The sequence below is a fragment of the Eschrichtius robustus genome, chromosome 5 (genome assembly GCF_028021215.1).
Source record: "Eschrichtius robustus isolate mEscRob2 chromosome 5, mEscRob2.pri, whole genome shotgun sequence".
In the NCBI taxonomy this organism is placed as follows: domain Eukaryota; kingdom Metazoa; phylum Chordata; class Mammalia; order Artiodactyla; family Eschrichtiidae; genus Eschrichtius; species Eschrichtius robustus.
The window spans coordinates 14,942,478-14,969,784 of NC_090828.1; positions in this window are offsets into that span (position 1 = coordinate 14,942,478).

A 27,307-nucleotide genomic window follows, 5' to 3' on the forward strand; every position below is an offset into this window, starting at 1 on the left:
CTCCAGTTTGGTCATGCACTGCTGGACCCACTGAATGACCTGGGGCAAGTCACTAAACATCTCTGGGCTGCAATATACTCCTCTAAAAATAAGGGGTCATATAAATTAGATCATTTTCAAGACCCCATTCCATCTTTAGCATCCACATCTCACTATTTCTGACAAATTTATTCGTGTATCGAATTCCTGCAATACAGTGCATGATTCCCCAGTGCTGTGTCTGTCAAACCCTGTATTAGTTTAAAATATGAATGCTGAAGATATCAGCTTTGCAGATAACAATTTGAAAGGCTCCAAATCAGACTGAACAATTTCTGAAACCTGATGATCTTTCTAAATTTCCTTCTGGCTTTTATTTTCCAGGCACAGGAAAAATGCTAACCTCTCCCTCCTTGAAACACTCAGAACACTTTATCTCTGTTTTGCTTAGGACATAAAAAAAAAAAATTATTTGCACCTACACACGTTAAGTATTTGCATCAGAAAAGTGTGGTTGAACTGACAATCTCCTCATATCTTCCAAACCCAGTGTATCAGATTGCTACGGCTGCCATAACAAAGTACCACAGACTGGCAGCTTAAACAACAAAAATTCATCTTCTCACAATTCTGGGGGCTAAAAGTCTGAGATCAAGGTGTTGGCAGTATTGGTTTCTTTTGAGGACTTTCTCCTTGGCTAGTAGATCGCCACATTTTCCCTATGTCTTTTCCTGGTTTTCCATCTGTAGGTTTATGTCCTAAGCTCTTTTAATAAGGACACCAGTCATACTGAATTAGGGTCCACCCTAAAGACCTCATTTTAATTTGATTACCTCTTTAAACACCCCATCTCCAAATATAGTCAGATTCTGAGGTATTGCAGTTAAGGGCTGCAACACGTAAATTTTTGGGGAACACAGTTCAACCCATAAGACCCAATTCCCTACTTGATCCTGCATCTGTCTACCACAGTGCTAACTGTTCAGCTTCCATCTCTGAGAAGTTGCGTATGTGCTCCAGCTGATCTATAGGTAAGGCAGCACTCATAAATAACATTAGAAATAAAAGAAATTAAAAACTGACCATTATAATTAAGTCAGTACTCATACTCATCTACCAAGATGTGCTTCACTCTGACTTCTGGTCTTTATGGAGGTTTGTGGCTCTCACCTAAAAGCAGATGGTGTATTTTTCATGAGAAAAATTATGGTCTGCTTTAGGGCACCATTTTGCCCTGAAAGGAGTTCTGCTGCTTTGAAACACAGCATTTCGTTTGCTCTTTTGGAAGTATATGCCATATCACTTACCTGATGCTTAAAGGTAAACCCATAAAAAGGCATGACCCTTTTCATACCTGGTGAAAGCTCTGATCCATTTAACATGGTACCTAATTTCTGAAAACCATGCCAAAAATTGGCTGATTACACTGCCTTAAAAACTGTGTTCCCTTAAAAAACCCATTACAGCTCTCCCATCTGAAATTCTCTAAAACACTTCGGAGCCTCTTAGAGAATTTTAAGCCTGAGGAAACTGTTAAGAAAAGTGTTTCCATATTTTGAACTAAAGGTGTTATTTTAATGGCATTTGGGGTACAGCAAATGAGTATAGTTGTATTCATGTTTCAGTTTAGGTCCCATTCTTGGAGTTAGAAGATCAGAGCTTAAGTAGCAGCTAGGCTCGGACCTCAGGAAATAAGCTCAACCACTTTTGAGCCCTAATTCCTGACATCAGAAATGTGTCACGCCTACCTCTTGGATGGCTGAATAACAAAGTGACACAATTTGTTATTGTTTATGAGTTGATGAATTGGCTGGTTCAGCTGATCTCATCTAGGCTTGCTTGTGTGTCCGTGGTCAGCTGTTACAGTTCTAGGAGAGCCACAGCTGGACAACTCAGCCCTGTTCGCTGTGTTATCTCATCTTCTCTTCGCAGACAAAGGTGGAGGAACTAGAGGGAGAGCAGAGAATGCAAGGTCTTTCGATGCGTTGGCCCAGAACTGGCACCTCGTCCCTTCTACATTCTATTGTCCAAGCAGGTTAAAAGCCAGCCCAATTCTGCAGCCATGTTATGTTGATGATCTCAACACTAACCCTAATCCTAACTCTACCCCTTTCTGGGCATCACCACTTCCACTTCTGGCTGCATTCTGTATCAACCTCCACCTGCCAAAATTCAAATTCAGATATGGCTCCTCCACTTCTTCTGCATTACTTCCCCTTCCTTACCCCTCTCACATCTCCACAGCCACGTGCTCCCTCCCACGCCAAAATTCAAATTCAGATATGGCTCCTCCACTTCTTCTGCATTACTTCCCCTTCCTTACCCCTCTCACATCTCCACAGCCACGTGCTCCCTCCCACACCTCTCCCACTTGCCCTGGGATGAGGAACAGGAGAGAAGATTCTAGCTCTTGACTGGAGGAACTTCAAAGTCATCTGACAATGGGCGTGGATACAGGGAGGAGTTAGAATTGGGGCCACTTTTGCAATCTACCACAGAGAATAATTGAATAGTACAGCCCATTTTGCCATATGACTTATGACCACTATTCTTCTTCAGATCTCTATGTACATAGTACAAATATTTCTCATGATTTGATTCTAGTTTCTTACCTGTTTTAGATTTGGAAACCAAGTAGAAAAGTTTTTACTCTAAAAAGTTGCTATTTGGTGTTTTTGGTCACTTCTGATTGAAAAAAATACTGCATTAAAAAAAAAAATTGTGAGATTTGGGATGACCCAGGGGAAATTTTAAAAGATTTACTAGGCACTGCAGGGGACATACTTTATAGCTGCAATATAAACATAGTGAAAAGTGTACACTTTATTCTTTCTCTTCTTGGGAAGTTCATTATTATTTCCATTTCATTGTATTTGAATTGAAATTGTAAATTTCATATTCCTCTAATAGTAAACATACTGAGTGGAAAATTTCAAATTTAACTATTTCTCCTGCTTGATAGCATAATTTGTATTGTAAGTCATTGATAGTTAATGAACTGCTTGTACTATTAAACCAGAGGATCACAGAATACATGTATTTGCCACATATGTTTTAAATCTCAGCTTTTTTCAAGAGCTCCTAGTTATTTACAATGAAATAAATCTATAGTTAAGTCCTTTAAATAATTATAGAAGCAAGAAGAGGGGGCAAAAGTGAAAATGGAAAAAATCTGAACCAATGGAATTACTGTAAGTTAGCATTAAATTAGGCTTTATGCTTCATAATTAGAAAGTTCAATTTATTCTCTAGAACAATGAGTGATCTTATCCAAAGGTTACTAATATAGTCGATTTTCAAGTTATTTGCTGTTAATAACTGTTAAAGTTGTTGAATGATTTCCTTTTAAAAATATAGATAGGAAGGAATTGCTTTCACCCACTTACTCTCTTGGGTGGGAAAGAAAAGCACGGTATACAATTAGGTTGCTATTATTTATCTATTGGAGTTGGGCTACATTTAAAATTTAAAAGTCATTTATACAATTGTCACAGTGGTAGAAAGATTGAAAGCTGCTACTCCAAATGGTGGAGATTCTTTGTGCATAAACAGTTAATGCACCTTGGTTCTTTGCGTTAATTTGAGATCTCAGGAGAATATCATAAATTTTCAGGATGTCACAGCTGTGCAAGGATCACCCAGAAGAGATGATATAATGGCCAGCAGCAGCAGATAGACAAATACTAATGATATCACCACCACCTGGAATAGAACACTTAAAAAAATAAACTGTTTTTTAGAGCAGTTTTAGGTTCACAGAAAAATTAAGAGGAAGGTACAGAGGTTTCCGATATACACCATGCCCACCCCCCGCCCCCCACATGCATAGCCTGGTCCATTATCAATGTATCGCACCAGAGTGGCACATTTGTTAAAACTGATAAAATTATATTGACACAAATTATCACCCAGAGTCCATAGTTTCCATTAGGTTTCACTCTCAGTGTTGTACATCCTTTGAGTTTAGAAAAATTTATAATAGGTATTTACCATTATAATGTCATATGACATAGTTTCACTGGCCTAAAAATCCTCTATAAGCCACCTATTCATCTCTCCCTATTCCCTGGTAATTCTGATTCTTTTTTTTTTACTGTCTCCATGGTTTTGACTTTCCAGACTATCATATAGTTGGGATCCTACAGTATGTAGCTTTTTAATTGGCTTCTTCCACCGTGCAATATGCATTTAAGATTCCTCCATGTCTTTTCATGGCTTGATAGCTCATTTCTTTTTAGTATTGAATAATATTTAATTACCTAGATGTACCACAGTTTATCCATCACCTACTGAAGGATATCTTAGCTGCTTCCAAGTTTTGGCAATTGTGAATAAAAATGCTATATACATCTGTGTGCAGATTTTGGTGTGGATGGAAGTTTTCAACTCCTTTGTGTAAATACCAAAGGGCACGATTTCTGGATAGTATGGTAAAAGTATGTTTAATTTTGTAGCTGTCAGAAGACACCCAACTGTCTTCTGAAGTGACTGCATCATTTTGCATTTCCATCAGCAATGAATGAGAGTTCCTGCTGCTCCACGTCCTTGCCAGCATTTGGTGTTGTCACTGGATTTTGGCCGTTCTAATAAATGTGTAGGTGTATATCTCATTGTTTTAATTTCCATTTCCCTGATGACATGTGATGTGGGTCATCTTTTTATATGTTGTTTGTCATCTGTGTATCTTCTTTGGTGAGGTGTCTACTGAGGTTTTTGCCCCATTTTTTAATTGGGTTGTTTGATTTCTTATTGTTGAGTTTTAAGAGTTCTTTGCATGTTTTAAATAACAGTCCTTTGTCAAATGTGTCACTTGCAAATATTTTCTCCCAGTATATAGCTTTTCATTCTCTTGACAGGATCTTTTGCAGAGAAGAAATTTTTAATTTTCATGAAGTCCAGCTTATCAATTCTTTCTTTCATGGCTGTGTTTGGTGTTTTATCTAAAATGTCATTGCCAAACTCAAGGTCATCCAGATTTTCTCCTAAGCTTTATTCTTGGAGTTTTAGATTTTTGCATTTTACATTAGGTCTGTCATCCATTCTGAGTTAATTTTTGTGAAGTCTGTGTCTAGATTCATTTTTTTGCATGTCAGTGCCCAGTTGTTACAGCACCATTTGTTGGAAAGACTACGTTGCTCCGTTGTATTGCTTTTCTCTTTTCTCAAAGATCAGTTGAATATATTTACATGGGTTTATTTCTGGGTTCTCTTTTCCATTCCATTGATCTACTTATCTAGACTTTCTCCAGTACAGTACCACAGTGACTTAGTTGCTGTAGCTTTATAGTAAGTCTTGAAGTTGGCTAGTGTCAGTTCTCCAGCTTTGTTCTTCTACTTCAATATTGTATTGGCCATTCTGGGTCTTCTCCTTCTCCATATAAATTTTAGAAGCAGTTTGTCAATTTCCACAAAATAACTTGCTGAGATTTTGATTCGGATTGCATTGAATTTATAGATCAAGTTGGGAAGTACTGTTATCTTGATGATATTGAGTCTTTTTATCCATAAACGTGGAATCTCTCTATATTTTATTTAGTTCTTTGATTTCTTTCATCAGAATTTAGTAGTTTTCTTCATATAGATCTTGTACATATTTTGTTAGATAAGTACCTAACTATTTCATTTTTCTGGGGTGCTAATGTAAATGGTATTTTGGTTTTAATTTCAAATTCCGCTTGTTCATTGCCGTTATATAGGAAAGTGATTGACTTTTGTATATTAACCTTGTATCCTGCAGCCTTGCTACATAGATGATCATGTCATATGTAAACAAAGAGTTTTATTTCTTCCTTCCCAACCTATTACCTTTTCTTTACTCTTCTCTTTTCTGTTCTTATTGCATTAGCTGGGACTTCTACCATGATGTTGAAAATCAGTGGTGAGAGGGAACATCCTTGACTGCTTCTTACATTAGTGGGAAACCTTGGAGTTTCTCACCATTAAGTATGATGGTCACTGTAGGTTTTTTGTAGATATTTATCAAGTTGAAGAAATTCTTCTCTATTCCTAGTTTACTGAGCGTTTTAATCATGAATGGGTATTGAATTTCATTAAATATTTCTCTGTCAACTGTTGATATGATCATATGATTTTTCTTCTTTAGCTTGTTGATATGATGAATTACATTATCTTTGAATGTTGATCCAGGCTTGCATACCTGGGATAAATTCCACTTGGTCATGGTATATAATTATATATACCATGGTATGTAATTGTATATACCATGGTATATAATTCTTTTAATACATTGTTGGATTTGATTTGTTAATATTTTGTTGAGGATTTTTGCATCTATGTCCATGAGAGCTATTGGTCTGTAATGTTCGTATACTATGAGAGCTATTGGTCTGTAATGTTCGTATACTATTTTTATCTGGTTTTAGTATTCAGGCAATACTGGCTTCATAGAATGAGTCTGGAAGTATTTTCCCTGCTTCTATTTTCAGGAAGAGATTTTAAAGTATTGGTATAATTTCTTCTCTAAAAGTTAGGTAGAATTCACCAGTGAACCCATCTGAGTCTGTACTTTCTCTTTTGGAAGATTATTAATTAACTTTAAAACTTAACTAATTAATTATTTAATTAATTAATTTTGGCTGCGTTGGGTTTTCACTGCTGCGCGTGGGCTTTTCTATGTTTGTGGCGAGAGGGGGCTACTCTTCGTTGTGGTGCATGGCCTTCTCATTGTGGTGGCTTCTCTTGTTGCAGAGCGTCGGCTCCAGGCACACGGGCTTCAGTAGTTGTGGTGCGTGTGGGCGCAGTAGTTGTGGCTTGCGGGCTCTAGAATGCAGGCTCAGTAGTTGTGGCGCAAGGGCTTAGTTGCTCCATGGCATGTGGGATCTTCCCGGAGCAGGGATTGAACCTGTGTCCCCTGCATTGGCAGCTGGATTCTTAACCACTGTGCCACCAGGGAAGTCCTGGAAGGTTATTAATTATTGATTCAATTTTTTTAATAGACATAGACCTTTTCAGATTATCCATTACTTCTTGTGTGAGCTTTGGCAGATTGTGTCTTTCAAGGAATTGTTCCTTTTCATCTAAGTTATCAAATTTGTGGCCCTAGAGTCATTCATAATATTCTTTTTGAGCCTTTTAATGTCCAAGGGGTCTGTAGTGATGTCTCCTCTTTTATTTTTAATTTTACCAATTTGTATCCTTTCCCTGTTTTTCTTTGTTAGCCCAGCTAGAAGCTTATTGATTTTATTGATATGTTCAAAACACCAGATTTTGGTTTCATTGATTTTCTCTATTGATTTCCCCTTTTCAGTTTTATTGATTTCTGCTTTAATTTTTATTATTTATCTTCCTCTGCTTACTTTGGATTTAATTTGCTCTTTTTTTTCTAGTTTCTGAATGTAGAAACTTAGATTATTTATTATAGATCTTTCTTCTTTTTCAATATATGCATTCAATTCTGTAAATTTTCCTCTAAACCCTGCTTTTGCTACATCCCACAAATTTTGGTACATTGTGCTTTTATTTTCATTTAGTTAAAAATATTTAAAAATTTATCTTGGGATTTCTTCTTTGACTCACATATTATTTTAAAATGTATTGTTTAGTCTCCAGTATTTGGGATTTGTCCAGATATCTTTCTGCTATTGATTTCTAGGTTAATTCCATTGTGCTATGATTTCTATTTTAAAATATTTGTTAACATATGTTTTATGGCTCAGAAGGCAATTTATCTTGGTGAATGTTCTATATAAGCTTGAGAAGAATACGTAGTCTCTTGTTGGATGAAGTAGTCTATAGATGGCCATTATAACTAGTTGATTGATAGTTGTTGAGTTCAGTTATATCTGTACTGTCTTTCTGCCTGCTGGATCTGTCCATTTATGATAAAGGGGATGTTGAAGTCTCCAACTATAATAGTGGATTCATCTATTTCTCCTTAAAGTTCTATTAGTTTTTGTTTAATGTGTTCTGATGATTTGTTTTTGGTGCATACACATGCACCTAGAAGACATGATGTTATGTCTTTTTTGGACAGTAGACCTCTTTATCATTATATGATGTTTCTCTTTATCCCTGATTACTTTCTGTATTCTGAAGTCTGCTTTGTCTGAAATTAATATAGCTACTCCCAATTTCTTTTGATTTAATATTAGCATGGTATATCCCTTTCCATATACTTACTTTTAATTTATATGTGTCTATATTTAAAGTGCTTTTTTTGTAGTGAGTTTCTTGTAAAGTGATATGTCTTATAAACATAGAGTGGAATTTTTTTTTTTTTGATTCACTCTTGGTGCATTTAAACTATTGATGTTCAAAGTTATTATTGACATAGATTAATATCTGCCATAATTGTTACTGTTTTCTATTTTTTGCTCTTGTTCTTTGTTCTTGTTTTTGTCTTTCCCTGGTTTTTGGCTTTTGTGGTTTTGATCAAGCACTTTATATAATTCCATTTTCTTGCCTTTCTTAGCATATTAGTATACTTCCTTTTCAACTTTTTTTTGTCTTAGAGTTTACAATAGACATTTAAAACTAATCCAAGTTTACTTTCAAATAATACTATGCCACTTCATGGGTAGTGTGTATACCTTATAGTGATAAAATAATCCTAACTTTTTCTGTCCATTGTAACATTGCTATCTTTTATTTAACTAATGAATAAGTGTACACGCACACACACTCAAATGAAATGTTGCTATTATCATTTTGAACAAACTGTTATCTCTTAGATCAATTAAGAATAAGAGAAATAGAAGTTTTGTTTTACCTTCACTTATTCTTTCTTCAATGCTTTTCCTTTCTTTATGTAGATCTGAGGTTCTGACCTATGTCATTTTCCTTCTCTTTGCAGAACTTCTTTTAACATTTTTTGCAAAGCAGTTCTACTGGTAACAAATTCCCTCACTTTTTGTTTGCCTGAGAATTCCTCCTCATCACCTTTTAAGGATAATTTCACAGGGCACCTAATGCTAGATTGATGGTTTTTTTCTCTCAACACTTTAGATATTTCACTCCCCTCTTCTTTCTGAGAAGTCAAATGTAATTTTTATCTTTGTTCCTCTATAGTTAAGAATTTTTTTCCTCTGGCTTCTTTCAGGATTTTTTCTTTATCTCTGATTTTCTGTAGTTTGAAAATGATATCCCCAGGTATAGCTTTTTTTTGGCATTTATTCTCCTTGATATTGTCTGAGCTTCCTGGATCTGTAATTTGGTGTGGCATTTATTTGGGGAAATTCTTAGTCATTATTTTTTCAAGCATTTCTTCTGTTCCTTTCTCTATTTCTTTTCCTTCTGGTATTCCCATTATGCGTATGTTACACATTTTGTAGTTGTCTCACAGTTCTTGAATATTCTGTGTCTTTTCCCAGTTTTCTTCTCTTTGCATTTCAGTTTTGGAGGTTTCTATTGTGATATCCTCAAGCTTGGAAATTCTTTCTTCAGCTGTGTTCAGTCTACTGATAAGCCTGTCAAAGGTATTCTTTATTTCTGTGACAGTATTTTTGATTTCTAGAATTTCTTTGGGTCCTTTCTTAGTATTTCTATCTCTGCTTATATTGCCCAACTGATATTTCTTGCTATCTACTTTGAATATTAGTGTCCTTAGCATATTAATCATAGTTGTTTTAAATTCCTAGTTTGATAATTCTAACATCCCTACTATATCTGAGGCAGGTTCTCATACTTTCACTGTCTTTTTAAACTGTGCTTTTTGCCTTTAAGTACATTTTGTAATTTTTGTCTTGATAGCTGGACACTGTGTACTAGGTAAAAAGAACTACTGTAAATAGACCTTTAGTAATGTGGTGGTATATTCTGGGGGGAAGGAAAGTGTTCTATAGGCCTATAAGTAGGTCTTAATCTTTTAATGAAGCCCTGTGTGTTTCTGGGCTGTAAATCTTATATGTGCATCTCAGTTTCCCCTCCCTCTTAGCTGGAACGGGTTGGCTAGAGTAGGGCTGGAGTTGGCTATTTCCCTTCTCCCACATGAAAGACCAGAGGGAACTAGAGTTGAGTATTTTCTTTCCTCAACATAGAAAGCTAGAGCCAGCTAGGGTTGGATATTTTTCTTCCCCAAGTCAGTTTGGCTCTGATAAAACCCCAGTAGGTTAGGCTCTGGATAAATAGTTTCTTCTAAGGGCAGACTTTGGTAAAAGAATAGGATGGTCTGGCATATTTCAAAATGATTGCTTTTCCCTTCTCACTGCCAAAAGCATAAGGACAGTTTTCTCCAGTATTCTCTGTGAGAACGTGGTACAGCCCCAGTAGATAAAATTCACAAGAACTTGGGGTCTCCCTGATGACTGGAACCCTCTAGAGTTTTTATCTGTCAGACTTGTCCACACTGAGCCTCCGGCAATTCATCAATTACAGTTTAGGTTTTCCTTCCCCAGCACTGGTTCCTGTGGAGGTTTCAGCTAGAAGCTTTCTGCTCCAGTAAGTTGGGATTCTTTGTATTTGACTGTGAGTCACTCCAATTTTGGAGGCAGTGGTTTGCCCTCTGACCTATTTTTCTTACGGGTCTAAGAAGAGTTGATGGCTTTTCTGTTTGTTCAGCTTTTTACTTGTTGCTAGGACAGAGTGGTGACTTCTAAGCCGTTCCAGAAACCAGAGTATATAAAATACTTTCAAAAGAGTTTTCTCCTCCTTATTTCACCTGAACCTCACAAATCTGTAAGCATTCTAGCAACGTATTTTCTTCACTTCGCCAACAAGGAATACAAACCCAGAGATATGAAATACCTTGCAGAAAGTAATGCTGTCTCTCAAGCTTTCAGGAATGGGAACCAGTCTGACTATTTTGGCTCAGGAACTTTCTGGACTGCTCCAAATGAATTTTGTTTTACCTTGGTGGAGACCAGAGCCCTTCATCTGAGACTTCTTGATTGGATCAAACCAACTGTGGTCTGGGAGAGTTTTTCATAACCATTTTAAACTGTGAGCCATAAGCTTCATCTGTCAGCAGCAGCTGATCATGGCAAAGACTCTCATGGCCCAAGCTGTCTCTCTGCCCAGTTCATTAATATCCTGAGGAGGTATTCTGAGGAGGTTCCCAGGGCTGGACTGAAAGAGATAAGGTATTTTCCCCAAATGGTCAAAGTCTTGCCAGAATGACTGATTCTAAAAGCTGGCTGATAATTAAAAGGGACACCTATCATGTCACAAAGTATCTGGACCTCATTACTGAGATGTCATTAGCCTGGAAGAAACTAGAGTACAAAGAATTATGGTTTCTCTAACTTGTTTTTTCTAATGATTCACTGGACAGATAATTATTGAATTTAAAACATTTTTAAGGCCTAAAATGAAAAACTTCATTTAAAGCAACAGAAAGCAGTTGATGTTCATGTACAAGAGAACCAGCTCAGAGTCATTCACAGCTGTATTCCTTTCTCTACTGCCACAAGTGGAATTTGATTATGTCTGTGATTCATTTTTAAAATGACACATCCTTAACATCATGGTGTAACTCCAAGCTTTTGGAGACGATGAAGCTGTTTTTTTTGTCCTAGAAATAATGCTGCCTTCTACTTACTCAGGAAACTAATTCAATGACAAACTAAAGTGTAATGTTCTGAACTGGTACCAAGAATTTACTTAAGAACTAGGGAAAAACCATGAGAATAATAAAAGTATTTGTAAAAGTAATCAAATGATGCCAGAATGTAATAATTCTTAGATTATGTCAATATCAGATCTGTTTTTGGATAGAGGTATAGTGTGCTAGTTTAAATAATAGCCTCTGGCATCAGCCACATGTGAATTTAAATTCTTAATTACTGTGTGAGATCAGGAATTATTTTACTTTTTCTTTTTTAAAATCAGATAATAATATTTATCTTAAGAGACTGTTGTAGGGATTAGATGAGATTTTATAAAGATGATAGAAGTAAATCTCTCACCACAGTCCTAGACATGCAGTAAGTATTTAATAACTGATAAGAAAAAACAAGCAATCATATGGAATGAAAGATGTGGGCCTCTTATTGGGCTTTTATGATTATCACTTGCATAATTTTGAAGATATTAAATGAAATACAAGATATCCAGAAATATTGGTACTTAAACTTGGAAATTACTATATGATACTCTTAACATCAATATATGCTTCACTTTTTTTTTTACCTTCTCTGGTGCTTTCTTCAGCTACCAATAAATGGTAGGAAATATAAATGATAAGATCAAAAGTGGCAATTATTTCTCTCTCTCTCATGACAAATGGCATATAATCTACTAGGCCTATTTGAACAAAATGTACTATCTTCAAGCTCTCAACAGGCAAAAACTAAAAGTAAAAGGAGGTGAGTAAGCAGCTGGGCTTAGAATTTAAAGTGTGAACAAAAATTCATAAGACTTGGAAATTATTAGTGCTTCGGTATCATGATTCTTTTTAAGGTTGTTTATATGAAGGTAGAAGGCTGGTATTTCAACCTATGACTTCATAACAAGATTTTGTCTTTCAGTCCTTCCACTGTTAGGGATTGCTCTCCCCCTGTGCCAGAGGTGGTGTTTTAAATGATTACCAGGCAGTTAACAGAGGAACACTGGCACCTGATGTCTGCCTGATTCACTGCTTTATAAGAGGTAAATATTAGGCAACAAGCAAGCTGGGGAAGTCTTATGGGAAAAGCAAGCACAGATACGGAAGTCAGGAGTCCTGGTTTATGTTCTGGGCCCTGCTTTGTCACTCCAGCTTTGTCACTTCCCATCTTTGAGTAACAATAACTAGAGACTCCTTTCTGAGAAACATTTCTTATCACAAATTAGCGATGCAACGTGAGGTGAGCTTCTTTGCTAGAAAATTGGAGTCTTGGCAGGAAATCCACGGAAGGGGAACACCAGAATTGAGGGTGGGGGAGGAAGTCTTCAGACCTCTGTCAACCTTGTGACAGACACCAAAAGTCAGTGGGTAGCGAACTTCATGTCCACTTTAGGATTCAGTAGACTTTTCACTGAGGGGCAAGGCCAGACAGTATGACCTCTTGAATTGTCAGAGAAGGTCAGATGGATGGGTCAGTTGGGTGCACTGTCTTCACGGTGCTTCCCCCGTTGACTGGCACAATTCTGTCACTCTGAGAGTGTGCTAGAATTTTAAACATGGCTGTTGCTGTACTATCTATTAACATTCTTGGACTGTGTTGGCTGTTGAACTTTCCAAGCAACCCCAGATCTAATGACAGCTTCACATTACGGGATTTTTAGGCTAAACAAGGTAAACTAATTGTACTTAATTAATTGTCTGTACTGACAAGGTGTAACCATTATAGTAAGCTGAATTAGCCATCAGCTGATGTCCTGGAATAGATTATAATTTTATTTTAAAAAATCCTCCATTCATAACATATGTAAATCTATGAAAAATATTAATTAAATTTAATTTATTTTTAAATAAAGTATTGGGAACCACCACAGTCTATTCTCTGGTATCTATATACTTCCTAAAACAAAGCAGTTCTTTCCCACAAGTGTTGAAGTGGATTGAGAGATTCCATGCATGTGAATCTCCTTTGCCAAGATCTTACCCTCTTAATAATTTTCAAACACGTAAGGAGATCCCTGTATGGAACACTAGTATTAAGGAACACCAGTCTTATAAACCAAATGCATTATGTCATAGCTTTTCTGTATGTACATGCTAGGATTCAGGGGATCTAATTTTAGCTATCATATTTCAATATTCTGAAATATAATGATAGAATTATGCATTAGGTTTTGTAATTGTTCTTGATGTGAATATAACCAGTGAAGCATTCCAAAATCCAAAAGTTATACATATAAAAAATAAACTAGCTACATTGAAAATATACTCCTAGGATTGAGAGGGGCTGAGATTGAGAATAAATTTCTAATAACCTGCCAGTTCCCAAGCGTTGTGGTTATTTAAAATTTTTGTAAATTTTCTCTTGTTCGGTTTTTAATGATGTTTCTTACCTTTAATTAGCCGGTGTCCGCTAGTGTTTGCTTAAGTCCCCACATTTCCAATGACCCCTATGGACAGGATACTTCAGAATAATGAGTCATGGATGTGTTGTTATTCCGTGCAAAATGATGACATTTTTGGTGCTTAGGGTAGCCTTTCTGGATTCAACTGAATGTACAAATAGATGTTCTCAGCTGAAATGAAGGTGGGGTTCCTTAACGCCAAGCCACTTTAGCATCTTGTGTGAGACGTCCTTCCTCTGATCTAGACATCTATATTCTTTCTGTCATTCTGTCTTCCTGTACTAGAGCAAAAATGAGATCAACCCAGCCAGAACTGGCAGATAGATTTGAAGGACCACCTCCATTTCTGATTATAACACCTCTTGTTGAATCTGGAAAGAATATATCTTTATCTCCATCTCTGGAAATTATAAAGTAATATTCAGATACTGGTTGTTTCCAAAGACAATATCAATGGTTCCAGTCATGCTTCCTATATGAGGATCCTGATTATTAATTACAGCCACAGAGGCACTATCAATGCTTTCTGGGATGAGGATAGATATAAACAAACCAAAAAACCAAGGAGTATAAAATGTCCTTGATTCTTGCACTCACTCTACATAGGAATAGAAACCATTCCTTCCTTCAAAATATATTCACTGAAATTACAAATGATTTCTGATGTGGAAGCATCTATTGAATTCCTATTGGTTCAGGATAGCAAGCGAAATCAAAAAGCAGCACTGAGGAGACTATTGCTAACCTTAATCAAATTCGGCCCCCAACAGTAACTCTTTAGAAAGTTAAATGCTGATTGAACCAATTGAAATAATCAGCCATCTTCCTCTGATTAGAGAAAAAAGAGAGAGCTGACAAAAACAGTGATTATATTGGCCTTAGATAAGGTTGGTGCTCAAATCCTTTACCCAGATAAACTCTATTGACCAACTTGTACTTTCTTAAGGAATCACAGCATGAAACAAAGACAAGAGAGGAGTCATAGTCCTGTCTGATGCTGAACAAACTGGCATTAAGTCATGATTCATGAGACTTTAGCTTTGGGAATTGCAAAGTCTTTTTTCATATTCAGAAGTTAAAGGTAAAGAAATTTTAATTCTTAGTTGTGATCCTAAGGAACAACAAAAAAAGTACTTTTATACTATGCTGATTTTTTTATGTTCTAAATTATATTGAATAAATGATTAAACTTTATAAACTATTTGCTTTAAATCTAAAGGAAGTAATTTTCTAGCAGCTTTAGCCCTGAGCTAGAAATTAGAAGTACGGAAAGACTTATTTATTTGATTTTAAAGATAACTGCCGTAGTGAGGTGGATGGACTTAGAGTCTGTCATATAGAGTGAAGTAAGTCAGAAAGAGAAAAACAAATACCATATGCTAACACATATACATGGAATCTAAAAAAAAAAAAAAAAGGTTCTGAAGAACCTAGGGGCAGGACAGGAATAAAGACGCAGACGTGGAGAGTGGACTTGAGGACACAGGGAGGGGGAAGGGTGGGCTGGGATGAGGTGAGAGAGTGGCATGGACATATATACACTACCAAATGTAGAATGGATGGCTGGTGGGAAGCAGCCGCATAGCACAGGGAGATCAGCTCGGTGCTTTGTGACTATCTAGAGGGGTGGGATAGGGAGGGTGGGAAGGAGACACAAGAGGGAGGGGGTATGGGGATATGTGTATACATATGGCTGATTCACTTTGTTATACAGCAGAAGCTAATATACCATTGTAGAGTAATTTTACTCCAATTACGATGTTGAAAAAAAAATAACTGCCTTTGTTAAAAAGCCTAGGATACAAGCACTAAGGCATCATTAAGTATAAAAAATATTTAGGCCAAGAGATGACAGTGGTAATGCAAAGAAGAAACCAGGGCAGTTGAAAAACAGCACTCAAATAATGGTGCCTCATTAGTACATTGAAGCAGTCAGATTTTTAAATAATGGTCTAAAACAGAAACTAGGCCACTTGATTCACACTGGGGCAAGGGTTATAAAGATGAGGCTCTTCCACAAGAGGAACATTTTTAGAGCAAAAACCTTGGCTCTATTTTCTAGTATTATGAACAAACAAACAAAAAATGGGTGGCACAGTGCCACAACTAGAGAAAAGTGTGATTTCTGAGGCTGCCAGGATTAAAATTATAGCAAGCCTTAAATAAATTCAACAAATATATTGTATGTATAGAGAGAGTATTTGGCATCTTTTGACTGATGCTCAACATTTAAATCCAATAGTATTCCAATTTCTTTGGGGAAGGGGTGGTTACGTTTCCTTCCTTCTGTGTCTTTTGGTGGAAGGATAATTGCTTCTGCATGCCTTGATCTGTAAAGCTGAGAGACCTGTAGCATTCATCTCCTTGCTTCCAAAGGAGTGGGTATATGACCTAACTTTGACTGATTGGGTACTTTCTTCCAGGACTTTGAATCTTGAGAGTGTGAATCAAGGGCAGAAGAAAGAGTTGAATAGACTTCTTTTTGGTGACAATGATGGAGAAATCATCATACAGATTTTGCGATGAGCAACTATATATTTCAAGGCCCTAGCCCTCTCATGCTCCCTTACAATCTGGTCCTTCTACTTCCATCAAGTCTGTGAGACCCTGAATTCTTTCCAATCACTTCCCTTTTGTCTAAGTTAAGAGTCCACTTCTGTTTCTTGTGCTGTGGAACCACAACTATTCCATTGTGGGAGTGAAACGTCGCCAAACTGCAGGGTTAAGCCTCAATGCAATGAGCTCCAAGTTTCCCTGAGGAGTAGGGGTTATTGCATTTTGAAGGCTCATGGAGATATTTTAAGAATGAAAGCGCTTTGAAAGGAGATGCATAATATTAGTGTACATAGACCTTTGATGCCTGATAGTGGTTCTTAACAGGGGATGAACTGCTCCTGGAAAGTTTAAAACCTCCTGAAACACAAATAGCCTAGTCCTTACAGGATTGAGAATAGAAACCTATCTTTATACCCAAAGACATATACAGAAGAACACTGTAGTCTTGCTTTATTAGGTAGGAGCTCTTACTGATCCTTTCCACATCTCTTTACTTAAATGTTTACATAATAGCTGTCAGAGCAGGGCAGAATGAAATGATAGCATACATTCAAAATCGGAAAATGTCTAGAAATCATGCAGTCCACCCTATTCTCTTTCTTTTTTTTGTAAAATTAATTAACTATTTTTTTTTTGGCTGGTTTGGGTCTTCGTTGCTGTGTGCGGGCTTTCTCTAGTGGCAGTGAGCGGGGGCTACCTTCGTTGTGGTGCGCGGGCTTCTCGTTGCGGTGGCTTCTCTTGTTGAGGAGCACAGACTCTAGGCACGCGGGCTTCCTTAGTTGTGGCACACGGCTTCAGTAGTTGTGGCTCGCAGGTTCTAGAGCACAGGCTCAGTAGTTGCTCCGCGGCATGTGGGATCTTCCCGGACCATGGCTTGAACCCGTGTCGCCTGCATTGGCAGGTGGATTCTTAACCACTGCACCATCAGGGAAGCCCAGTCCACCCCCATTTTCTGATGTTGTAATTCCCTCTATAACACATCCTGAGCAGTTGTGTTGTTGATTGAACACCTACCTTCAGTTATTGAATGTTCACTACCTCACAAGGCAGACTGCTGTGCTACATAACAGCTGCATTTATTAGAATGTTTCTTTTGACTTTGAGCCTGAATATATTTTCTTTCAAATTTTATGTATTTTTTTATCAAAAAATTTATCTCTGGAGATACAAAAAATAGTTTACTTCAAATACTTGCTCATGACCTCCTAAATCCTTTTTTCTTTTTATATCTGTATCACTAATTAAAGATTAAAAATTAAAAATGGGGCAGCACAGATGACATAATCTAATACACAGAAAATCCTAAGAAAGCCACTAAAAATGATTAAAACTAATAAACAAATTCAGCAAGATTGCAGGATATAAGATCAATATTAAAAAATCAGTTCTATTTCTATATAGTAGCAATGAGCAATCCAAAAATTAAATTAAGAAAACAATTCCACTTATAATGTCATCAAAAATAATAAAAAGCTAAGGATAAATTTAATAAAAGAAGGGAAAATTTTGTACACTGAAAATTACAAAAGATTGTTGAAATAAATGAAAGAATATCTAAATGTGTCTATGAAGTCTTTTGACATCTCAGTTTAATGGATCAGAAGACTTAAGCTGTTAAAGTGACAAAACTCCCTGAATTGATCTATAGATTCAACACAATCCTTATCAAAATGCTAGTTGATTTTTTGCAGAAATTGACATGCTGATCCTAAAACTTATTTGGAATGTAAGGGACCCAAGATAACCAGAACTATATTGGAAAAAGAAGAAAGTTGGAAGGTTCCCCCTTCCTGATATAAAAATGTAATATGAAGTGACAGTAATAAAGACAGAGTGGTACTGGCATAAAGGTAGGCATTTAAATCAATGAAATAAAATTGGCAGTACAGAAATAAACACCTACATTTTTGGTCCATTGATTTTCAACAAGAGCGCCAAGACAATTCAATGGGGGAAAAAATCTTTTCAACAAACAGTGCTGGTATAAATGAATAACCACTTGCAAAATAATGAAGTTGGACCCCTACCTTACTTACACACAAAAGTTAACTCAAAATGGATTATAAACCTAAATGTTAAATTTTAAAATATAAAACTCTTAAAAGAAAATATAATATTAAATTTCTGTGACCTTTGGTGAGGCCATGCTTCTTTAGATACGACACCGAAAACAGTGTGAAAAAAACAAAAATAGATACATTGGACTTCGTTAATATTGAAAACTTTGTGCTGCAAATGACAGCATCAAAAAAGTGAAAAAGCAATTATGGAATGGGAGAAAATATTTTCAAATCATATATCTGATAATGGACTCATATTCAGGATATATGAAGAACTCTTACAACCCAACGATAAAAACAAAAGTAGTTCAATGTCAAAAATGGGAAAAGGATTTGAATACCTTTTCTCCAAAAGACATTATACAAATATGAAAAGTGCTTATTAGCCATTAGGGAAATTCAAATCAAAACCACAATGAGATACCATTTCATACCCACTAGGATGGCTGTTATTAAAAAGACAGTGTGGCAAGTGTTAGAGAGAATGTGGAGAAATTTTGGAACTCTCATACACTGCTTGTGGGAGTGTAAGTTGGTGTAACTGCTATGGAAAACAATTTAGCAGGTTCTCAAAATCTTAAACATGGAGTTATATGACTTAACCATTCCATTAATAAGTATATATCCAAAAAATATATGCCCCCACAAAAATTTGTACATGAATGTTCATAGTGGCAATATTCATAGTAGTCCAAAGGTCAAATGACCCAGTGTCTATCAATTGATGAATAGATAAATTAAATGTGGTATATCCATGTACCCATGTGATGGAATATTATTCAACCATAAAAAGGAATGAAAATATTCATACACCAGTGTTCAGAAACAACATTATTCAAGACAGCAAAAAGTGGAAACAACCCAATTTTTTTTGGAGCAAGAGATGAATGGATAAACAAAATAGGCATATATATTCAATGGAATATTTTTCAGCCTTAAAAAATGAACACCATTCTGATACATGCTACATCATAGACGAACCTTGAACACATTATGCTAATGAAATAAGCCAGACGCAAAAGACCATATATTGTATGATTCCATTTATATGAAATGTTCAGAATAGCTAACTCTATGAAGAAAATTAGAATAGTGGTTTCCTGGGGGAGCTGAGGGAGGAAATGGGGAGTGGATGCTAATGGGTATGGGGTTTTCTTTTTGGAGTGATCAAATGCTCTAAGATTAGATTTTGGGGTTGCACAACTCTGTGAATATACCAAAAACTATTGAGTCAACTCAATACTTCAAACACTCAATACTTTAAATCGGTGAATTTTAGGTATGTGAATTATATCTTATGTAAAATATACTAAAAACAAAAAGCAAACAAAAATGGGACAGGACCAAGAACAGATCTTTCAATAGGCTAGATACAGAAAAAGACTATCTCCATCACCCTGTGTGATTTCTTTGCAGCCTCAGCACATTCTGTAATTACTTTGCTTGTTTACTTATTATTGCCTCTTTTATTCACTAACCTCTGAGTTCCTTGAGGGCAGGGATTATTTATGTCCTGTTTATCATTGTATCCTCAGCATAAATACAGTGCTGGAACTTATAGGTACCCAATAAAGATTTGTTATTGTTGGTAGGCCAACTGAAAGCTACTTCTAAGCTGAAATTAATACAGTAAGCAACTTATGCAGTAATGTTTTCCAAATGGTTAAGAACCCACTTTGTCAGTCTAAACTTCTCTATGCTGCTCATGAAAATATTTTGAGAGGCCACATTAACAGTCATGTAGATATTTGCTATCCACAATATTATACTGCAACAATAATAAAGTGAAATGAGCTGAGTTAACATAATGTTCTCAATGAGCCTGAAACAGCATAAGAGTTTCACCTGATGGGGCTGAATTTATTAAAGAGTTCAAGAGGCTAAGAGACAGTACATCTGAAAAGAGTTTTTCACACAATCCCTAGACCAATGATTCCCATAGTATTGACATCCTAATAATGAGAACGTTATCTTAAATGTGCACAGTGTTGTTCACTTTACAAAAATCTTTCACATATATCTTCATTTGGCCAATAGTCAAGTGAGTATAAGTCCAACCAGAAATCTAAACAACAGCTTAGAGTTCCCCTGCTAGTAAAGAGTCTAAAGATTCTAATCACTGTGTATAAAAATGGGAAATGCTATCGGATGTCAGTAATGGGAACCCTGCAGTAACTGCCCATTTTTTAGACTTCTCAGGGACACTACAAACCCTGGAATAAAGATCCATTCATTTATCCAAACATTTTCTCTCTTTTGTCTTATACTTTTCTGGATTCTTATGGCATCCTTTGATATAGATCATCTATACATCATCATCTTCTATCAAAGCCTTCTTTTAGAATCCATGTATTACTCAACATTCTTTGATAATAGGAGTATCTCCAGGTGGTTCTCTTATCATGTCCAGTTACATGTCACCCATGGTTGACTCACCATTATTGTGGCTACAGTTTCCTGGTGGTGGGACAATATTGCCATTTGGAATGAACAAATATGTGAAATGATTAATTGACTCCAACCTCTAAGTGTGACAGACCAAATGCTGCTCATTCTCAAGACCATTTGATTGGTTGGTAAGTGTTTCCTAAGCCTGTAGCTTGACAGGTACAGTTTTATTTATAAAGAATTCCACAGAAACCTCAACACTGTCTTGAAAGAATAAAATTTACTAAAGTCTTCACTTCTACATGAATAAATGCCCAAGATCTATAACTGAGACAGACCTCATGTTGGTTTCCTCATAGTTATTTTAAAAATTAAAGAAGTGCTTTGAATCCCTTGAGCAGTGAAGGGGTCAGAATTGAATCTCTTCAACACTTTGTTGTTTCGATGGTCATTACTTGACTTGTGTTTGGCAGGAATGAGATAAAAGAAGTTAGAATGACTTCTTCTTGATCGTAAACCTAAGAGGTTATAAAGAATAAAGCTTTAATTCAACCTAGATTTTCCTTCCCAAACACACAATAATCAAGTTCCCCCCACCCCTTGGCCCTTGTAGAATGACTACCATAGGAAAAGGAATCAATAAAATCTCCTGCTGAACAGAATTATTTTGGGGGTAAAATTTTTTATTAAAAAATTCAACAAAACAGTGTTCTTTGCACCATCCCTTTAGATGTGAAAATTGCTTTGTTCTACAGAATACTTCTTTGCAATTGTATTTGACTGTCCTGGCACTCTGATATTCTATTTCTGTTTCATGGTATTAATAACTCTTTCTTCCTAGAGAAAATGTTAACAAGGACGAAATTACTTTAAGTTTCTCTGTGACCTCTAAGTACAATATTAAAAGGGATACGATGATTTTAGGACTTGGTTTTGGTATGTTACTGTTTCTTTTCCCAAGTTGATTATTATATAGTAGTGGGGAAATTGTTCACTCTTTTCTTTCATAACAAATAAAGTAATGATATAAGCTGTGGAAATGAGCACTGGATTTGGGGTCAGAAAAGCAGAAGTTGAATCCTACCTCTGGCACCTACTAACTGTGCAAGCTTGAAAAATCCACTTAAATTCTGTGGGTTCTGATTTCTTCTCCTGGAGACCATAGACCCTGCCTAATAGAGAGAGGTGCTATTAGAAACTTAAATGCCATAATGAAAGTGAAAAGTCTGGAAACTAGAAAGCACAAATAAGTATTATGTGACTTTATTATTATGAACAGTTTACCTTCTAAAGGTTCATTTTTCAGTTAGTTATTTGGAACACAAAAGGCATTATTTCATAGAAAGTGTAATATACAGAAGAGATTCTCAAATCTATTCAGGCGGTGGAGACCTGAAAGGCATAGTGCTTTTTGAAAGACACCATGAAGTACTGACATATTTAGTTCCATCATAGGAAACAGTAATGTTCAATAATGGAAAATGTGAATTAAGTATATGTATGTAATATCAAATCACAATCATGAGCACGTGTTTCCATGAAAGGAGCTTTATCCATGTACATCATGAGTTCCTTGTCTAATCATCATTGGTGACTTATTATCTGCTAGGCTAATTGCAGATAGGAAACAATGGTTGGCAAAGATTTAAAAAATATCAATGGAAAATTTTTAATCAAGAATATATTCCGGGCTTCCCTGGTGGCGCAGTGGTTGGGAATCTGCCTGCCAATGCAGGGGACACGGGTTCGAGCTCTGGTCTGGGAAGATCCCACATGCCACGGAGCAGCTAAGCCCGTGAGCCACAACTACTGAGCGTGCGCGTCTGGAGCTTGTGCTCCGCAACAAGAGAGGCCGCGACAGTAAGAGGCCCGCGCACCGCGATGAAGAGTGGCCCCCGCTCGCCGCAACTGGAGAAAGCCCTCGCACAGAAACGAAGACCCAACACAGCCAAAAATAAATAAATAAATAAATAAATTAAAAAAAAAAAAAAAAGAATATATTACAAGTATATGGATTCTACTTAAACTCCCTCCCCCATCTCTCCACACCACTGTGACTGAGCCAGGACTAACTTGTGAAACATCATTATGTGGGAGCAGAGATTGAGAACTACCATCATAAAGGGTGATTATGTACCCAGGTCAGCTCACAAACATCTATTTAATACATAACGTGGCTGTTCTAACAGCAATAACAGTTATTTTATAACTGTATAAAACCAGAGTTTTCAGATTAGAAAATGCTGGTTTTTGAAACGATGATGAAGATAAATTCTAATCATCTTTATGGGTGCTTTTAGGATTAAAGAAAAGCAGCTTATAAAGTCTTTCCTTACATAATAATGAAAACCACTGAGATTGAAAGCCCTAAGAAAGTTACTATTGTTGCTCTTGTTAGAAAGAAATATTCTTGTTAGTCCAGTGAAGACTTGGTTAATGTAAAAATTATACTGTTTCTTTTCTTCCCTCTCCCCTACTACCTCATCATCTAACACTTAAACATATATATTATTCCTTAAATCTGTGGGCCATGTGGTCAAATAATTCACTGGAATGGAAGAGTCAGACTCCAAAACATGCCTTTCATTTAGGACAATTTAAGAATCTAGCTTCCATCTTTTACTCACCAATTAATTACTAAGCCAGGGAGGTGAGAAGTCAAATTGTTTTCTTTGGGAATGTTTCAGTTTCCATGGCTTGTGCATGAGTTTTTCATCAAGCTTTGCCTTACTCTCCTCATGACCACAAGCCATCATGGCATAAAACATCTCATGCTCACGTAAAGGTCACAAAAACAGTGTCAGGAGACTGAATTCGGATCCCAGTACTGCCTCATTAAACTTGTAACTGTACTTATGGGGACGTTGTCTTCCTTATATTTAATATAAGAGGACAAGACTTAGGGATGCTCTCATACTGATCCAGATCTGTGCTCCATCCTGCATAAGCACTGGGGCCCTGGGCCTTGAAGAGCTTAGCTCTCCTCCTATCTATTGTATTCAAAGGCTCAGATGCATAACAAGATGTCCTAACTTCTTTTTTTTTTTTTTTTAATTAATTAATTAATTTATTTATGGCTGTGTTGGGCCTTCGTTTCTGTGCGAGGGCTTTCTCCAGTTGCGGCGAGCGGGGGCCACTCTTCATCGCTGTGCGCGGGCCTCTCACTGTCGTGGCCTCTCTTGTTGCGGAGCACATGCTCCAGACGCGCAGGCTCAGTAGTTGTGGCTCACGGGCCCAGTTGCTCCGCGGCATGTGGGATCTTCCCAGACCAGGGCTCGAACCCGTGTCCCCTGCCTTGGCAGGCAGACCCTCAACCAGTGTGCCACCAGGGAAGCCCCTAACTTCTTTAAATATTCTGAAATACAGGTGTGTCATTCATGATTTTCTCTAATTACAACAGACACAAGGCTTTAGTGTGAGATAGCCAATCACACTGATAATGTCAAATTTTGCCAAAAGATGAGCTCTCTCGTCAGGTAGTGCTGAAAAGAGGGAGAACAATAAAAGTGGTAACTTAGTCAGGGACGGAAATAGTAATGGTAACTTATGCAGGAAAAAGAATGGTAGCATGGTCATGAAATGATGGCCTAATGAAGGATAAAATGTGGTATGTGTTGCCCTTATCTTAATCAAACTACTTAGGGTCCTGTGATTTTCTGCAGATGGAAACAAAAGGAAACTAAGACATGTACTTTTAAAATGTAAGTATGACATAGTGAGAAGCTGTGTTAAAGACTGAATTACTTTTGAAATTCTTCATGCCCTCTCTGTATCAGAATTAATATCAATGACCTTTGCCATGTGACTCTGCAGTACCACCAGTAGAATGGTTGGAATCATTTCTCCAACCCAGTGATGTTGGAGTGGACTTTGTGATTTACTTCAACTAATAGAATGTGAGTGGAAGTGCCAGTGCCAGTTCAAGACTGAGCCCTGCATTCTGTGATTTGTCATGGGAATATACCATTCATTGTTACTGGTCCAAGGAGAATGAAGGGCCAAGTGGAACAGAAGTGAACCCAATCTATAATTTTCAATCAAGCCCAGGCTACCTGAAGCCCAATACAGAGCTATTCTAGTCATCCCACAAATTTGTGAGCAAGGAAAATAAATGCTTGAGGTCTGCAAGTCTTGCATTTTGAGGTCATTTTTTACCCAGCCTTATCGTGGCCATAATTGACCAAAGCACTTAGAAAATTTTATTTAATATGTTAGAAGATAGAATTAACTATCAATAAATCAGGTAATAAGTCTACCTCCTTTTCTTTCTTTTTCCCTATCTCCCTGTGCTGTTGCCTTTCTTTCTCTCCCTTCTTGCTTTTCTTCCACAAACATTTGTCTACTAAGTGTCCACAACTGTGCTGGCTGAGAAAAAACGGCTGATACAACCCCTGTCCTTATGAAAAGTGAGAGATATAATAAGTGTTATGAAGAAGCAGCGTAATAGAGATGCTTACACCTGAGGAAGTTAACCTATTCTGGAGAGTTTCCCAGAGGGCAGGAGAGTTCAAGATAAAGGACAAGCATCAGAGAGGAGGAGGGAAGAGAAACTTTTCAGGACATATAAAAGCGTGCACAAAGATTTTGAGACAGGGAAAAGCAGGTTTAAAAACAAACAAACATCAGCATCAACAACCAAAACAGAGTACAATGGAAGGCAGAGAAGGGCAGGGAAAGTGATGCCAGAAACAGGGAAGTAGGCAGGTTTGTAGTTCTTGGTAGGCATTTTGGGCTGTTTTCATAGATGAATTGGGACTCACTGGAGAATCTGAAGCCCAATGTGCTTCGGTCTTTGGGTTTTAAAAAGAGCCTCTGGCCTCAGAGTAGAGAGCTGATAGGAAGAGGGAAAGAGTGGACCCAGAGCGTTGCAGGCTTTGGCAGTGGTGTGAGTGCAATGATCCTGGCTTGCCTAGAAGGAAGGCAGCAGAAATGGTGAGCAGTGGTTGAACTTGAGAGACACGTAGGCATATAAGAAGATTGAACATGGAGGTTGAAGAGGAAAAAATAGTTAAGGATGCCCCTGGCTTGTTCAAGTTGGTGGAATTGGTGCCTTTTCCTAAGAGAACACTAGATTAGGAGCAGATGTTGCTGGGGAGGTCATGAGTTCATATCTGAATTTGTTGAGTTTGATGTATGTATGAGGCATCTAGTAGAGTGTTGAGGCCAGAGACCAATATGCTCTAAATCTATTTCTAGATTGAATAGGAATAAACCCTAGAATTGAGTGCCACCCTACCTTCTAACCCCTGACTAATCCCATGCTTGAAAAAAAAATCTATCCAAATGAATATAGTACTAAATACACAAAATATAATAAACAACTGAAATGCTCAGAAATTTTTTTTATTAAAGAAATTAGTTCTTTGATGTTGTATTCAGTTTCTCTGGAAGTTAATAGAATAAGTCCAGAAAGATGCTAAGGGATCTAGAAAACAGGGATTCAATAGAGGAGAAAGACAAATGGAACTCTAAAGTGGATGGTTAAGATGACACCTGTGCAGAAGCCAGAAGAGAAATTGAAGCAGAAGGATAGACCCCTGAGGAAGATGTCTCTCTAAAAAAAAAATTGACAGAATATTTGATGAGTGTAAACATATTGAAACTTTCAGTCTAGTAGAGGATCAAAATGAATTAGCAAAAGTACTTAGAAAGTTCAGCTAACAACAACAATAAAAAGGATAATGACTAAATCCACCAGAGGAAAAATGATGATAGTATACTATGTAACTTAACTGGGAATGAAATCTAAATAGTTATAATTATGTAATCAATGAGAATCAATTTAATTTGAAATGGTGATATAACTACTTTGGGAAGATGGAAGATGGTAGAAGGACTTGCAAGAGAGTTAGTGTACCATTTTTTAAGGAGAGAATTTAACAAAGCATATAAGACTGGAAAAAGCATAAATAGCTTTGTAATTATGTTATTAAAACTCTTGAGGTACTAACCAGAAGAAATAGCTAAAAGAAGTAATAATGCATGCCAACAAAGAGGAATAAGGGGAGAAGAGGTGAAGGAATACTGTTTTAGTCATAAACCAGGTAGTATTTGACTTTAGGAATTATGTGCCTGCATTACTTTTGTTTAAAAAACATACATTTAAAAAAGCAAAAGCAGGGCTTCCCTGGTGGCGCAGTGGTTGAGAATCTGCCTGCCAATGCAGGGGACACGGGTTCGAGCCCTGGTCTGGGAAGATCCCACATGCCGCCGAGCGACTGGGCCCGTGAGCCACAATTACTGAGCCTGCGCGTCTGGAGCGTGTGCTCCGCAACAAGGGAGGCCGCGATAGTGAGAGGCCCGCGCACCGTGATGAAGAGTGGCCCCCACTTGCCGCAACTGGAGAAAGCCCTCGCACAGAAACGAAGACCCAACACAGCCATAAAAAAAAATAATAATAATAATAATAATAATGGCTGAAAT